Here is a 16130-nt window from a genome sequence, read left to right on the forward strand (position 1 = left end):
GGGAGGGTTTATTTTTTGGTGTAAATAATTCTCCTCCAGAAAGCTCTAATACCTCAACAAATTAGAAACACCATGGCCCCATACAGACAGGCCAAAATAAAGCTGCTTCGAGTCACTTTGGAGGTATGCTGTTTAAGAGATGCATGTGTCCTAAGAGTCCAGAAGCCACGTCAAAGCCACAATCCAGTCCTAAGGACTGGAGTGCAGCTTTGGTGCAGCTTCCGGACTCTTAGTATGCATGCATCATTGAAACAGCATACCTCCAAAGTGACCCGAAGCAGCTTTATTTTGGTTTGTCTGTATGGGGCCATCATGATTCCATTAGATGCCATGATAGATGCCATTAGTTGCCATGGTAATTAAAGTGGAATCATGGTGTTATACTTGGGTAGTGTGAAAGGTCCCCCAGAAAAACAGCTTTCCCACGTTCCGAGTGATATACGCTTGAAACATTATTATAGGGCAATGCTACTCAAAATGGTAGTACCAGTCTGCAAGCCATAAGTTGGTAGTCGATGTTGAGTTTCTAGAGAATGACAGAAATATGATAACAACATGGTGCATTTCCCTGGCACAATGGGGAAAAAAGTTGATCCATCACATTATATATATATTTGGACAAACATTGGTACAGGGCATAGGTACACTGCATTATTGTGGCACCTTGATACCATTATAACGGCCATGGCTCAATCTTTCATAATGCCGGGATTTGCAGCTTGATGGCATTTAGCCCTGGTGGCGCAGTGGTTAAATGCCTGTACTGCAGCCATTCACTCGAAACCACAAGGTTGCGAGTTCAAGACCAGCAAAAGGGCCCAAGCTCGACTCAGGCTTGCATCCTTCCGAGGAGGGAACTAAAATGAGTACCCAGACTGTTGGGGGCAAATTAGCTTACTTGCTCATTAGCTTACTTGCTGTTCACCGCTATGATCTTTGGAATAGCGGTATATAAATAAAACAAATTATTATTAATTATTATTTATGGAATTCTTAAACGCATTCCTGTGAATGATAGCATGAGAGCTCAGAAGCAGAGAATTCTAAGTACCTCACAAAACTACAGATCCCAGGATTCTGTGCATTGGGCATGACAGATAAACTAGTGTAATTGTACACCATTCATATACCCATAATCCGATATCGTGCCGCACATTACTACTGCTAAAGTTAAGCAAGATGAAATGCTGCAGTGGAAAGCAGAGTAAGATATATATACACTAGATATGCTGAGTGTTTGGAAAGAACTGTGAGACTATGATATCTATCTATCTATCTATCTATCTATCTATCTATCTATCTATCTTCATAGACTGAGGGGAAATCCCCAAGCACCTTGGCATCAGTGTGCAGGGAATTTTTTGTCTCACAAATGGAAATTCCCTGACAGATAAATGAAAAACAATGCATGCGTCTGACTGGCGATGCCATTCGTGCTATGATTCCCAATGGCTGTGGATAAACGAGGAGGAGAAAGGAAGATAAGTAAAACAAACATAGTGGCAGAAAAGCAGCCGCTTTCATGAAAAACAACCACACTCACTGTTATAGTAGGAAAACAACAACAACAAAAATATTTGCACAACCTATGGATTTTTCAGTGCGCCTGCATGGCATCTATGACTTTGGAAACCAGAGTTTGTATCCTGGCTCAGCCATGTAAATCCGCTGGGTCATCTTGGGCAAACCAGACTCTCTCGGCCTCAGAGAATGGCAATCCCCCTCTGAAGAAACTTGCCAAGAAAGCCTAAGGTTTGCCTTAGGGTTGCTATAAATTGGAAACAACTCAAAGGCGCACAACAACAACAACAACAACAACAACCTGAATTGTTCAGGAGAAATTTCTATCCCACTGAAATAGCTATCAGGAAAATCAGAATTAGATTGTACTTGGTGATCCTTTGTGATGTTGCAGCACGACAAAGACCCAAAACCAAATAACAAGCTTACATAGGAACCCTAATCTTGATTCATCTCAAAAGTGTTTTACCTCTGCCATTACCTTACTCCCTTCCCTCTGGTAAATCTCAGATACGCAGCTTCTCAAAGAAGCAACCTGTTTTCTTGTTCCTATGCTAAAACAACAGGGGTTGGCAACTAGGGAGGGAGTGGCAGCCTTCGGCTATGCATCCTTCCCTTGGGCTACATAGTTGTCCAGAGTGTGATGTTGCATCATGTCTAGAACCTCAAGATGTGGCCAAAATATGACTCATTACTTGGGGTACTGGGAAGGCTTCCATGTTTTTATGGCAATTTGCATACTTTTGGTATCTTCTGGATATATATATTCAACTGAAAAATGAGGTTGCAGGAATTGCATACCACCCAGAAGTTACATTTTCCTTAGCCTTGCTATAAAGCACCAATTGCAATCAGGATTGGACTTTTGGGACAGAAGTCAAGGATCCTTGGGAACCAAAGAGATGTAAAGGAACATAAGGGTCACTTAATGCAAGGTATAGTTGGATTTCCATGTTTTGAAGGAATTGAAGTAAGCCATGTTCTCTTCCAAAGAGGATGACCCTCATAGTGCATGGTCAAAATGTCAATATTGAGAAAACCATTCTCATTCTCAGAGATGTGATGCTGTTGTCAATGCATGCTCATTCCACAGTCACCAAAATCTTGTTGCCCATCCACTTATTCGCACAAGTAAGCTCATGCACTCTCACAAGAAGGAAAGCTTGGTAGCTCAATGCCTTAATTCAGGGAGCTTGAAGTGTCAGAGCCAGGGTTGCAAAGCCGATCCAGCCTTCTGTTATTGAAAGAGACAAAGCCACGTGGAAATTTCCTTGGTGTTTGGATGTTATTACCATTCTGGAACTCCAAACTGGGTCAGCAGAAGTTCAGCCAATGTCTGGGGATTGTCTGTGTAACCTGAAATCCCATTTACTATGTGAAGAACTTGGATTGTGTTTGGGGATTGGCAGTGGAGGTTCCTTAGGGATACTGACCGAATCTCCTTGCATTCCAAAGCTTAGCTCACTGTAGATGCTATCGATAAAACTATGTTTACCCATCTTTTCTAGTGGATCATTTTTCTTGTATCGATGACAGTCAGGCTCTAGCCTCGGTATTGAGGCTGTCAAGTGAACAAGGTTAGAGCAATGCAATGATTACAACAGAGAAATGCCTCTCAAGGTGACCATAAAGCTCTAAGACAAGTAATCATAGAAGTATAGAGTTGGAAGAGACCCCAAGGGCCATCCAGTCCAACCCTCTGCCATGCAGGAATTCACAATCAAAGCACTTCTGACAGATGGACATCCAACCTCTGTTTCAAAACCTCCAAAGAAGGAGACTCCACCACTCCATTCACTGTTCACCACTATAATTTCATGTGAAGAAACTCTGGTGTGATTGTGCATCCAGAAAGATTGGGCTCTTCCTTCCATGATCTTGCTGAAACAATCGTTAACTTCATAGCCTGAAACAAACGTCAACCACCTTAGTAGAAAAATAATAGATACCTCCCCCATTGAAGAGAACCTGTAAAACTTTAAGGACTGAGAGAGGGAGCAAAGAAACACATATAGATGTTAAAAATGTAGATGCCGCTTGTTGTCAAAGCAAACATAGGTTCATTTTTGTAAAGATTGTATCTTGGCGCTAACTGGCATCACGTTCAATCGCTCTCCCACTGCAATTGGCTTAATAATTCCCTTTCCAAATAAAGGTATCATGGAACATAGAAACCACCTGTGTCTGGTCTGGGTTTCATGTGCAAAATGTTATAAAGAAATTTCCTTAAAACGCTTATTGGAACAAAAGCACTAAGTTCTACAAAGGTATATACACAGCCTATGTGCTGGGGTTGCCAAATTGAAAGCTGGAGAGGGCACCTGTGCCTTTAACAGTTGTGTAGGAGGAGGAAATTTTAGCATGCTTTTCTTGTTATACCAAGCTAACAAGCATCTTTCCTACAGTTTTCAGTTTAAGCAGCCTATGCTGTTGTTGTTGTTGTTGTTGTTGTTGTGTGTCTCCAAGTCATTTCTGATTTATGGCGACCCTATCATGGGGGTTTTCTTGGCAATATTTGTTCAGAGGAGGTTTGCCATTGCCTTCCTCTGAGGCTGAGAGCATATGCCTCACTCAAGTTCACCCAATGGGTTTCATGACTGAGGTGCGGATCCAACCTTGATCTCCAGAGTCACAGTCCAATGCGCAAACCACTGTGTATTTATAGATCAATTTGTTTTCTCAATGGTCCCACTTACTGTTTCTTCCTACACTGACTTTAGGAAGCACCATGCACTGACTTCTCTGAGACATCTTTCTGTAGTGCTGAGCCGAAATGTTAAGTTTAGTATTCCTGGGGTTTTTTCCATCAGTACCAAGGAAAACTGCTGATCTGGATTTATTCTCTCGTAAAGGCAGTTGTGGCAGTTTCTTCCCTTGAAGGTTTATGCAGAGGTTGGACAGCCATGAATCAGGAATGCTCTATTTATAGGGCAGCCTTACCTCGGGGGAGGAATTTTAAGTGCTGGAGTCTACAAAACCCATGACGCAGTGTAACTATGAGTGAAGCACAAGCGCACTGACATTTTCAGATGCTCTTCAATGAAGCGATCTCTTGAAGAATTGGAAGATATTACAGAACGGATTGGACTGCAAAGATTTTTCAATTGCAATCCACTGCAGGGTGTGGGATTAAACACATTCTCCTGGGTGTTGGGTATATTCTAATTCTACATTTCATCCAGCCAGGGGCTATGTGAACATGTTGGAAATGCTGGCCCAGGGATTTTGTTTCATTCATAAATCTTTTAGATGAAGCAGAACGTAATTCTCTCCTGCAATTATACCAAGCGCTGGGAAGTTCGGCTATGTTTCACTTACAAGCAGCAGATCATTACTGTACCTGCTAATAGCCAGAGGAACAGCTATTGCAAAGATGGTCAATAAAGTCGTGAGCTAAAGCTTCATAATTGTTCCTCCATATTGAGAATTTGCATTTAAATGTCCAGCCCCCCTACTTATTTATTTACTCAGTATGGGGCAGAGTGTGCTATTTAAAGGGCTTTAAAACTGTGGGTTTAATTGACTGTACATAATAGTGATTACTCGAATGTGTGCAATTAGAGGCTTAAGTGCACTTATTAAGTAATAGGTGCTCCGACTACTTGGGGCCTTTGAAAAGAAGTAAACATCCATCAAAAAGTTAACTCACCCATAAGAACCCCTTGCATCTCAAATGAGGGACATGCGCATCTATAAAGTCTGCAGCTGCACACTTTCTCCTTTTTTTCACATCCACAGCTGGTCCATGCTCACTTTCATTTCTGTTCTTTCTCTCTCTACCCACCCTCCTTAATAGGGCAAATCTGTCGCTCCTCTTTTGCATATTTTTGTTGTTGTTGCATACATTGCACATAAGGAGCTGTGGTGGTCCAGTGGTTAAATATTAGTACTGCAGTCACAATGTTGTGAGTTTGATCCCAGGGCTCCAAGGCTGACTCAGCCTTTCATCCTTCCATAGGTCAGTAAAATGAATACCCAGCTTGCAGGGGGCAATTGGCTTACAGACTATAAACCACTTAGAGAGTCCTTAGTTCACTATGATGTGGTATAGAAATGTAAATGCTATTGCTATATTCTCTGAAATGTGTAATAATAATAGTAATAATAATTATTATAATTATTATTATTTGTATCCCACCTCTCACTGTATTGGATCGAGGCAGGTAACAGCAAACAAGAACAATAAAATCAAACATTAATATCAACAGATAAAAGCATAACAGGACATATTAGATCCTAGTTCCGCTATCTCCCTCCCACCCTAAAATACTATTTTGAGCTGCATAGTGCAAACACACTTATAATTGTGGCTTATCCACCTTTGTCTTTATGGACAAAGGACAAGGGGTTAGTCTTAGTTTTTGCGCACCACTGAAACCCTCTCCCTTTCCAGCTATCGAGTCCCGGGAAGAGCCACTGTTGCTGGTGGTGAAAGGAGAAGGCAATTCATGTAAGGAAGATCATTTCATGTCACCATTTCAAGAGTCACTACAAAGGATAATGGAAGTATCTGGGAATAACATAACAATGTAGTAAAAACATTACATCTCTGGGGTGCTTGGGGGGGGATAGGGTAAGGATATTTTTGTACCTTTTTTATACACTTGGGAGATCTTTCTGTATGGGTTTGGGCCAAATTTGTCCCCAAACCATGCTATTAAGTACTTTTTTTGCAGGGGGAGAAAATTGGGGAGACTGATGGGGAGCTTGCTAGTAACTAAAGTGGTGCCTGTGATAATCCCATCCCATAAATTCCTCCACCACCCAAAATCTTCAGCCATTATTGTTCTAAAACCCAGTTCTACAATCCAGTTTAAATAAGAGGGAGCAAGGCGTGAGGCGTGAGACTAATAATAATTGTCAGCTCCTTTGACGCAGGGCGCGTATTTGCATTAACACTTCTTGGTGTCTGGAAATGCTGAATCCTGGCGTCAAAGGGTTATAGAATCACTTCCGCAGTTTCTGGAAATAGCTGTGACCTGCCGTTCGCACCGTTTTCTCTTCTAGGTGAAAAAAAGAAACCAGGAACCATTTGAAAACAGAAGTCTATTGAATGAGGTGTTCCCACCCCCATTTGCTCTTTGGCAAGTCAAGTTCGCTCTATTTCCCTCCTCGGTTTAATTTTAGGTTCTGTGTGTTTATAGTATAAGGGAAAGGACATCGTGTCAACACAACGTACTGCGAACGGACAAAGAATACCAAGAGGGGAGCCCTGTGGCTTCATGGCCAGTGAAGCACTTGACAAGGCCATAACCTAAGGAAGAAGGGAGATCCCAAGTTTCTGTATGTGCACAAAATAGAAGACTGCCATCGCCAAAATATTTTGTGTGCATGTGTTGCCTGTCGACTTTTGGAGACCCTATGAATTTCATTGGATTTTTTTTGGCAAGGAATACTCAGAGGTGGGTTTGCCGGTTCTTTCCTCTGAAATATAGCTATACAGCCTCTGGTATTCATTGGTGCGCTCTCGTCCAAGTATTAACCAGGGCTGACTCTATTTAGCTTCCAAGATCAGATAGGACATGGTACCTTTAGGGTATTTGAGCCCTCACCAAAACACTAGAATCCAGAAATAATGTTATAGTTGCACTCAACTATGACTGTAATCCAGTTGGTTCGTCCCAACTACAGTAGATTCATTGAATCAATGGTTGAGTAAATTGGACTAACTCAAGGGCTTTAATCTAGATGGGACTAACAATAGGATTTAGGCCCATAGCTTTTTCATTTATGTGGAATTTCTGACAAATATCCCAACAAATTGACAAAAGGGTCTTCTCACAATTTATTAGGGATGCTACTTTAGATTGGTCCCACTGGTACTTCTAGATGGAAATTTCCTCTGAAATATAGCTGGAAATTTCCTAGCCCTACAACCAAATCCAAAACCCACAAGCAGAGCTCTCTGTCAGAGAGCTCTGGTGCTATAACACACTACACATCCCAGGATTTCATAGGATGGAGCCATGACAGTTAAAGCAGCATCAAGCTTCATTCTTTCTGGAGTGTGGCAACGGCCCAGATCTCATGGTTTTAAGAGGCTGGATAAAGTGGCTGGGGTTGCTCTAACTCAGTGGTTCCCAAACTTTGCTCCTCCAGTTCCTTTGGCGTTTGGGTCCCCAAATTCTTGACTGTTGGCCAAGCTGGCTGGGACTTCTGAAAATTGAGGTCCAAAACACCCAGAGGACCAAAGTTTAGGACTCATTGCTCTAACTGGTGTTCCTGCATTGAATGGGGGAAGGGAATTGGATTTGATAATCTATGGCGGTGATTCCCAACTTTTGGTCTTCCAGATGTTTTGAACTTCAGCTCCCGTAATTCCTGACTGTTGTCCAAGTTGGCTGGGGCTTCTGGGATCTGAAGTCCAAAACAAAGGTAGGACCAAAGGTTGGGAACCACCACTGGTCTATTCCAACTTTATGATTCTACGAAGTGTCATAGTTCCCTCTGATGGAACTTCTACAGTAAGTCTTCCTGACTGTGGATCTGTCATATATTAAAACAGGAGCCCTGTCATGTAGTCAACCTGGCAACCCTACTCCTAGCCAAGAATAAATCCACTTGCCATCAACCCCGTAATACCTGTCTGAGCAATATAAAAGAGTCTCGGATAGAAAGCGCATTGCAGATATAGCCATTGAATGTGCAGACTGTTGCTTCTAAAGCACCACCTTTGCTAAACTATAAAGGCTGGGGGACTTGAGGATCTGTGTAATGCTGTGCTTTTCATTCTGTTTATTTATTTAAACCTTGGAAACCCAGAGGATTCCACATCTTCACCTCACCTCTCCAAAAGACATCTTGGCTCCTTCCTGACCCGGACTGAGAAAGAGAGACACACACACATAGAGAGAGACAGGGGGGAAAAAGAGAGCCCTGTCACCTTTGGAAAACTTCAAACTTCTTCAGGACAGCTCTGCCACTGTTGTTGACAGTGACACACACAGCCCTCTTGTTTACTGAATGCTACCCAAACCTCCCCGGCACACTGCACCGACGGAAGAGATGCCAGTTCCTTCATGGAATAGCCTTTGAATGCTCAGTGCTAATGGGGTGGGGTGGGGATAATGGACCGTTTTATGCTTTCATGTGCCTGACCACATGGTGTTCTATCCAAAGGTCAGCTGGTTTGATGTGTGCAGACAGATATTTGTGTTGTGCGTGAGACTTTCCCTTTTTTAAAAAAAATACCCAGCGGTGTAGCTACTGGTGGTGGTAGGGAAGAATAAGGACATTGCTCCCCTAGCAATGAAATTTTCCTTGAGTCTCCAATTTGTAGCACTGCAGAAAGAAAGACATCAGAAACCATACATGCTTAGATCTCCTACCTTTGCTGTTTGCATTCCCTTGGTCACTTTGCCCCATTGATTTGAACATTGAAACTGTGGCCTGGTACAGATTGGAAGACAGGGGCAGCCAGAGGCCATCGCTTTCTCCTCCGTATCATTGCTGCTGCAACTGCATGGCCGCAACAACGATGTGCTGCAAAAAGGAGCTGTAGTAATTATTAAAGTGAGTAATTTTAATATAGCAGTGTTTGAAAAGAAGAGGGGGCCGAATCTCGAGGCCCCTTTAAGACTAGCAGATTTATTTTAGCAAGAGTATTCATAGGCTACAATCCTCAAAGGAGCTGATGGCATGCATTTGTGGAACTAAATGCATGCCATCAGTGCCTTGGAGGAGTGGGTTAGGGAAGTAATTTTTCACTATCCTCTCTCAGACCTTTATCTATTTCCTTAATTTTATCTATTTATCTATCTAATAATTTTATCTATTTTTTTCTTGCTGCAAGCACATCTTTGAAAACTGGGTCGTTTCCAAGGACATTTGCATTATGAGACTTATTATGTGCCAAATTCAAATGTGATGATCTTGCAGAGAAAAGCGTATTTTGGGCACCGATAATAACATTTTCTATGGCGAAAGAAAATAAAAGCATCAACTTGGACTTGAGAAACATGTTTTAGACCATTTTAAAATGGTTTTGAATATACTCCCCATTGCTAGAGCGGATTGCGCCAATCGTCTGTTAACTCTCTTTCTGTGAATACAAATCCGCTCATGGTTCATTTCACCTTAGACTGAATTTCCTGCCTCATAAAATACTCCTCTAGATACCTTAAACAGCTTTGATCATGTGTTTTAAAGACGTCGTAGCTTCCCAACACATTCCTGAGCTGTTAAAGAGCTGTCTCTCAGGGATGAGGTTTCCTGTGGCTTTGTAAAAAAATATAGAATTGGTTGGATAAATATTTGTCATCTTTCAACTCTGGTGGTCCGCGATGTCTGCCAACAATGTTTCTTCCCCGTCCTCCCAAGCCCATTTCTTTGCATTGTTTGGGGAGATAACCAGTCATGAAGGAGAAGAAGGCAGCTCTGTTAAGAAGAAGAACAGTGTCTGGAGCCATCCATCAAATCGCACTTTATAATAGCGGTTGTGAAAGTGTGGCTCACAGATCATATTGCATCCTGAAACCCCTGAGTCTCCCAAAACTTTCAGAACCTCCTCCCAACTGTATTTTTTCCAAGTGGAAAAAACTATTCCCAAATGTCCCAAATATCACCAAAACTCATGGTTTAATTCTAAGCCACTTGACCCCACCAGCACTAAAAAAACAAGCAGTGAAATTGGTTCATAGAAATCTGCAAAGAGAAACTCAGGGCTAGTCAGAATAATCCAAGATGGTCCTGGAATATTCTGGAGCCGCCCAGGATTCCCCCTATTGCCTCCATACTCCATAGCGATGCCACGTGGATGTCTATATATGTGTCCCATTGTGCCACCTGGCATTGCCATCGCTGGCACAAGTCATTCCCTCTGAGGTCAGAAACAAGGTGCCCAGCATTGATCACATCACTGTGCACCTCACTGTGACCTCAAAGGGGGCGACTTGTACAGTGCACCCAAGAAACCTTGCCAAGAAAACCCTACAATAGGATCTTCATTTGCTAGTGTTGACTTCAAGTCACATAACAACAACATATTCGAAACCTATGATTAAATATACATTTGTTCATGTTCATCTGTGCATGGAAGGGACAGCCCATCATTCTTACAGAAGGCTGTGAAACGTGACCATCAATCAACTCAAGTTTCATAACCTTCCACTGTATCCTACTGTTCAAACTCCTTGAATTAAGAACCTCAAAATATGGCCTGTTTTCAGATATGGAACGATGTGGTTTTCTCTTTTTATATTGCTTATTTTCAACCAAAATGTGGGAAAGCTGAATAGAACTTTATTATTTGCGGTTGCTTTGGAGCTACAGAGGAAGTTTCATTTTAAGGGGGATTTTGAATGAAGCGCACAGATTTTGTTAAGGAATGCCTTGTTCAACGGTTGTCATAAAAGTCAGAGAGTGACTCATGTTGAGCATCAATGCAGCTTTCAGGGTTGACAGATTTGTCTCCTCTCCAGGGTTTTGTTGGCAAGAAAAAGATGACCTCGCTCAACTCAAATGTAACTTGTTCCTCTAGACAGACACAATACGAGCTACAGTTACTCAGTAGGCTGCCAGCCAACTAGGAAACTACAAAACCACAACAGCCCATGAAAACCCAGCCTTTAGTTTTAATAAGAAACTGGATGCTGAGAATGGTGTTCATAGCTTCAGGGTTTTCTGCAGAAACACATAAGAACTCCTGATCAACGGTTGCTTATTTGGTTGGTTCGACACATGGAGACTCACAACAAAAGCTCGCCTGGTGTATATCCATAACTCATCACAGGAACAGTGATGTTGGGATTGCGAATCAGCCTGGAGCATAGACCTGGAGGCTATCATCAGGCCCTCCAGATGTAGTTGGACCACAAGGTCCAGTCATTCATATGCAGTGTGGCCAATGGTGTGCAATTCTGGAAGCTGCAGTACATTGACATCTGGAGAGCCGTGTGATTCTAACTCTGAAGAGCATGAATGTGCTATTTTTAGAAATATAGAAAAATTCTGCATGTTTTCCACAGCCCTCTTTCTCACTTTTAACTTGATAGCTGTGGAGCTAAGGGACTGCTGGGCAAAGGATGGGTTCAAGGTTGTGGCACCATTTGTTATGCTAATGTAGGATCCAGCTTACCAACACTAATGTACACTTACACCATGTATAGGATTTCGGACCTGATGTTCTCCTACATTGCTGTGTGAGCCTTCAAGAGGCCCATTGACTTATAGTGACTCCATTAATTTAATAGGGTTTTTCTGGGCAAGGAATACTCAGAGGTGGTTTTACCTGTTCCTTCCTCTGAAGTATAGCCTGCAATACATAGTATTGGTCAGTAGTCTCCCATCCAGATGCTAACCAGGGCTGACCCTGCTTAACTTTCAAGATCAGACAGAATCTGATGCCTTTGGGATATTGAGGCTCTTCATGTATTGCTATGCTATCAAAATAGAACAATTATACTATTAATTCCAAATGTCATTGCTGTGCAAACTCCATAAAATGTGCAAATGGAACCTGTAAGAACTAGAGAAAGATGAGGTATTATACTGGGCCAAACTGGACATATTTTGTTTAAGTGAATAGCTAGCTTTCTGAGATAGCAGAGAAATCTATAGTATGTTTCTATCAGCTCTGCTACTCTGGCATCTGAAGGATCAAGTTGATATGAATTTTATGGCTAGACGTTCTTCCACCAAGGGTTTTAAAAAAGAAGAATAGAATAACATGATACTGTTAAGGACAAAAAAAGAGAATGTCTTTGCCGAAATGAATCCAGGAATGTTTACTTTAGGTAAGAATAACTTTCACCAACAGGTTGGGGCATTGTACAATGCGGAGGGCTGGGTTTTGTCAGTGTGCTTCACTTTGGGGGGAAAAATAATAATATCCTTTATCAATTGCAAAAAGACAAGTGTGAGGAGAGGAGGCAATTCTGGAAAGGAGCCACATAGCTGTCTGTTCTTTGCGATATTGCATTGGCTCTAGTACACACAGCCTGCTGAACTAAAGAAAAGGTGCAGCTTGTTTAGGAGTTTTCAGCAGTGAGGCCATGCATTTGACAAGCAGCGTTTGCGGCTTCCGTTGTTTTCTGATAATCCAGGAAATGAAGTTTGGCCTTCCTTGTTTACAATATAACCACAATAGGCATTCATTGCTATATAGCTTGTTCATGCCAGACTTCTTGAATCTGTTGACCTCTAGATGTGTTGGATTGCAGCTCCTACCGTCCCCGGCTAACATGGCTGCTGACAGGATGGCTTTAAACACTAGTAACTGAGGAAGTTACTAGAAGGTGGTCCCTATTTCTAGAAGCATCCAATAGAAGAATAGAACTAACCAAGCAGGACTCTGCTTCTAGAATCATAGAACCAGAGAATCATAGAGTTGGAAGTGACCCCAAGAATGGCCATCCAGTCCAACCCCCGGCCATGCAGGAACTCTCAATCAAAGCATCTCCGACATAGTGACTTGGGTCAGCACTGTTTCAGCACGGAACCACAGGCACAAAAGTAACTCATATCGCTTTGCTAGGAAGTCAGAGACATAGCCATCTTAGTCTGGAAAAGCAGCACACAAAGGGATCTCCTAGGACCTTGGAGACTGAACGAAAGAAGTTGCAGCATAATCTTTCATAGACTGAGGTCTACTTCCTCTGATGCTAAGCTTAAGTTTTCAGAGTTTGTGAGAATTCCCTTTTTTTGGGGGGGGGGGCAACAACTCCCAGAATGCACAGCCCCACTGGCTGGGTGAGGGGTCAGGCAATTGTAATGCAATAAAAGTAACTTCTCCAAGCTGTGATTCCCGGTTTTCCCTCTTCCCAAGTCCCTTGCAATCCTCCACCCGTGTGCTCTGCCACATATATTCAGCCCCCCATGCAAATCCATGGATTGGATTTGAAATACGAGGCTGCCTCTCCCAGGCAGAACAAATTCTTTTCGTTTTAGATCTGAGCTCTTGCCCTGAAACAACAGGCTGACTTGATCACTTGACAGCCGACTCTTAATTGCAATGCTGGCTTTGGCGCTTTTCGTCCTGAGTGGCAGGTTTCCTGCTCAGCCATGATGTTGTCGGCCGTTGCGATTTTCTGGCACTGCCTGGGTGTTTTGGTATACCTTTCACCTGTTGATTATTCTGTAACCTGTGCTGAAGGACGAAGCACATCCCACTGGCTCTAATGAAAGAATGAAGGCACAGGGTGTAAAGGATGAGGAAACAACTGGGCAATCATACATTGGAAAGGACTCCTTCCAAGTGTAGTTCAACCTTTTCTCTGCAAATGCAACAATCCACTGAAAAGTACCCCTGAAAGGTGGGCATCCAACCTCTTAGAGAGAGACTACCACCCTCCAAAGGAGTCTAGGACAGTCTTCCTAGGTTGTTGTTGTTGTTGTTGTTGTTGTTGTTGTTATCTCATTTATTTATATCTGAAACCATGTCTGCAGTTCTGGGAGACCTGTCAGATACAATGTCTGTAGACCAGGAAGTGTGCGCAATTCCCTTTTCATTAACAGATTATGTGCACATTCTCCCTTAGATGTGCACATAATCTGCCATGAATGTGCACATAATCTGTCAATTATTGTCCACATTTGCCATGTAATCCACTTTACTTGTACTCTCCATAGGAGAAGGTGAATGTATGCACAATGGTTGGTTGTTATGGCCTTCAACGATTTAACTCACATTTCCAAATTCTCCATGAGATAAGGTGACTGCGCAGAACGGTTGTGCGCATTAGCCTTTTAACATATTATTTCCCATTCAGCGTGAGACAAGGCGAGTGTGTACAAAGGATGGCTGTTATGCACATTAGCCATTTAATCCTCATTTCCCATGAATTGTGGCATGGGGAATGTGCATAATGGCTCTAGCTATTATGCACATTACCCATTTAACCCCTAACTTCTCTCTCTGCTTCTCTGTTTCTCATATATTCCCACGTATGCAGTGGAACATTGCTGTGTACAAAAGAGCTGCCAAACCTAACACCTCTCATGTCTCCAGATTCTGCTGGATTATTTCCTATCATATTCAAACAGAGAGTCTCAATGAAAGCTCTCTGCAGGAACACACAATGAGTCAGTTATTGTCATTTTCCACACTTATCTTGAATCAATACAAAAGTTTTTTATTCCCAGGGCTATGTCAAGGGCAGCCGTAACAAGAGCCTCATTCAGCATATGCTTTTTGTGTGTGTATGTGTTTAATAATACCCATGTAAGTATCTATTTTGTGTGTGTGTGTGTGTCTCAGGTCTCCTTACTTAATACAGTTAAACACAAGATTAACTTGCGGAAAGATTGTACATGTGTAGGAAGTCGGATCTGATAGTGAGCATCAAAAGCTATTATGTGTAATTGGTTCAAGATAAGGAATAATGGCAAAATGACTTCCCCTCCTGCTAAACGCAGTGGGGAAAAGAAAGAGATCCACATACAATGGGGAACTCTATTTTGAAGAAGCCTTCCTCTCTTAGAGTGGTTTTTCCCATTTTTCCTTTTGCAAAGCTTGCTGATGCAATTGGAGAATGTAGACATTGTCTCATATACATGACCAGAAAAAAAGCTTGTTTCATATCAAGTGAGACCATTGGTTCATCTAGCCTACCATAATCTACACCTGGTTTCATGATGTCCTTCAAATGGGCTAAGTGACAAATCCCATCATCCCAGGGGAGTGGGGATATTGAAAAGCACAAGGGTGGAGAAGGCGATTCAAATTTGCTGATTTTCATGGTATGACAACAAAAAATGGATGCAGTGGTAACTGGTGTTTTCCAGGTCAGTGGGATGGTCAATCCAGGTTTTATCCAAACTTTAAAGTTGCTGTCCAACATGCTGACTCTGTTTTATGCATATGGTTGGGTGCCATAGAGAGTTCCTAGCCTGGGCTGAAACAAGGAGCGGATTCACCACTTTGCTAACATGACAGACACCAAACATTACAGTGGCGTAGCATAAGGGCATTTCTAGCCCAGTGAAATGCATGCTTCCCACATGCCTTGCATTTGCTTGGAGAATGCCTGTTTTTGCTTCTGTGGAACGCAGCTTTTGTCCCATAGGCAAAATAAAAAATCATGTCCTGCCCCCACAGACTCGGGAGCCCCTTGCATTTTGCAAAGCAACAAAAAGCAACCGAGAGAATTTTCCTCTTGATAATGACATACTTGGGATGGGGAAGGGAGGGAGAGTAGTAGTGTAAGCAAACAAGAAATATGCTGATCCTTCAAACGAGAGGATGAAAGAAAACCTGTACCAATTTATTAGCTTTGATCCAACACTAAGACTTATTTGCTTCTCCTAAATGAGTCTAATGTTTATATGCTGGGTTGGATGTTTTCTGATTTTGGAGGTGGGGGAAGTGAAGGGAGGAAGGAACTTTCTACATAAGAAGTCTTTTGATTAGGAGAACTGCAGTGGCAGGACTTTCTTTCTTTCTGCAAGACAATGATGAAAAGCCCTTTGAGTTTGTCCATGATGATGTCCCAGTGCAACACTGAGCCAGCAGAGAACAATTGCACTCGAAGCCTACTGTGCTGCCAAAATGCTGCATTAAGTTATCGTTTTCATTTTTCCTCCTGGTCAAATGTCACTGGTAATGGCAAACCTGTGAAACAGTATTCTCAACATATTAATATGACCAGCAGCAGAAGAACTGTATTACCTAG

The sequence above is a fragment of the Sceloporus undulatus genome, chromosome 8 (assembly GCF_019175285.1).
Source record: "Sceloporus undulatus isolate JIND9_A2432 ecotype Alabama chromosome 8, SceUnd_v1.1, whole genome shotgun sequence".
Classification (NCBI taxonomy): Eukaryota; Metazoa; Chordata; class Lepidosauria; order Squamata; family Phrynosomatidae; genus Sceloporus; species Sceloporus undulatus.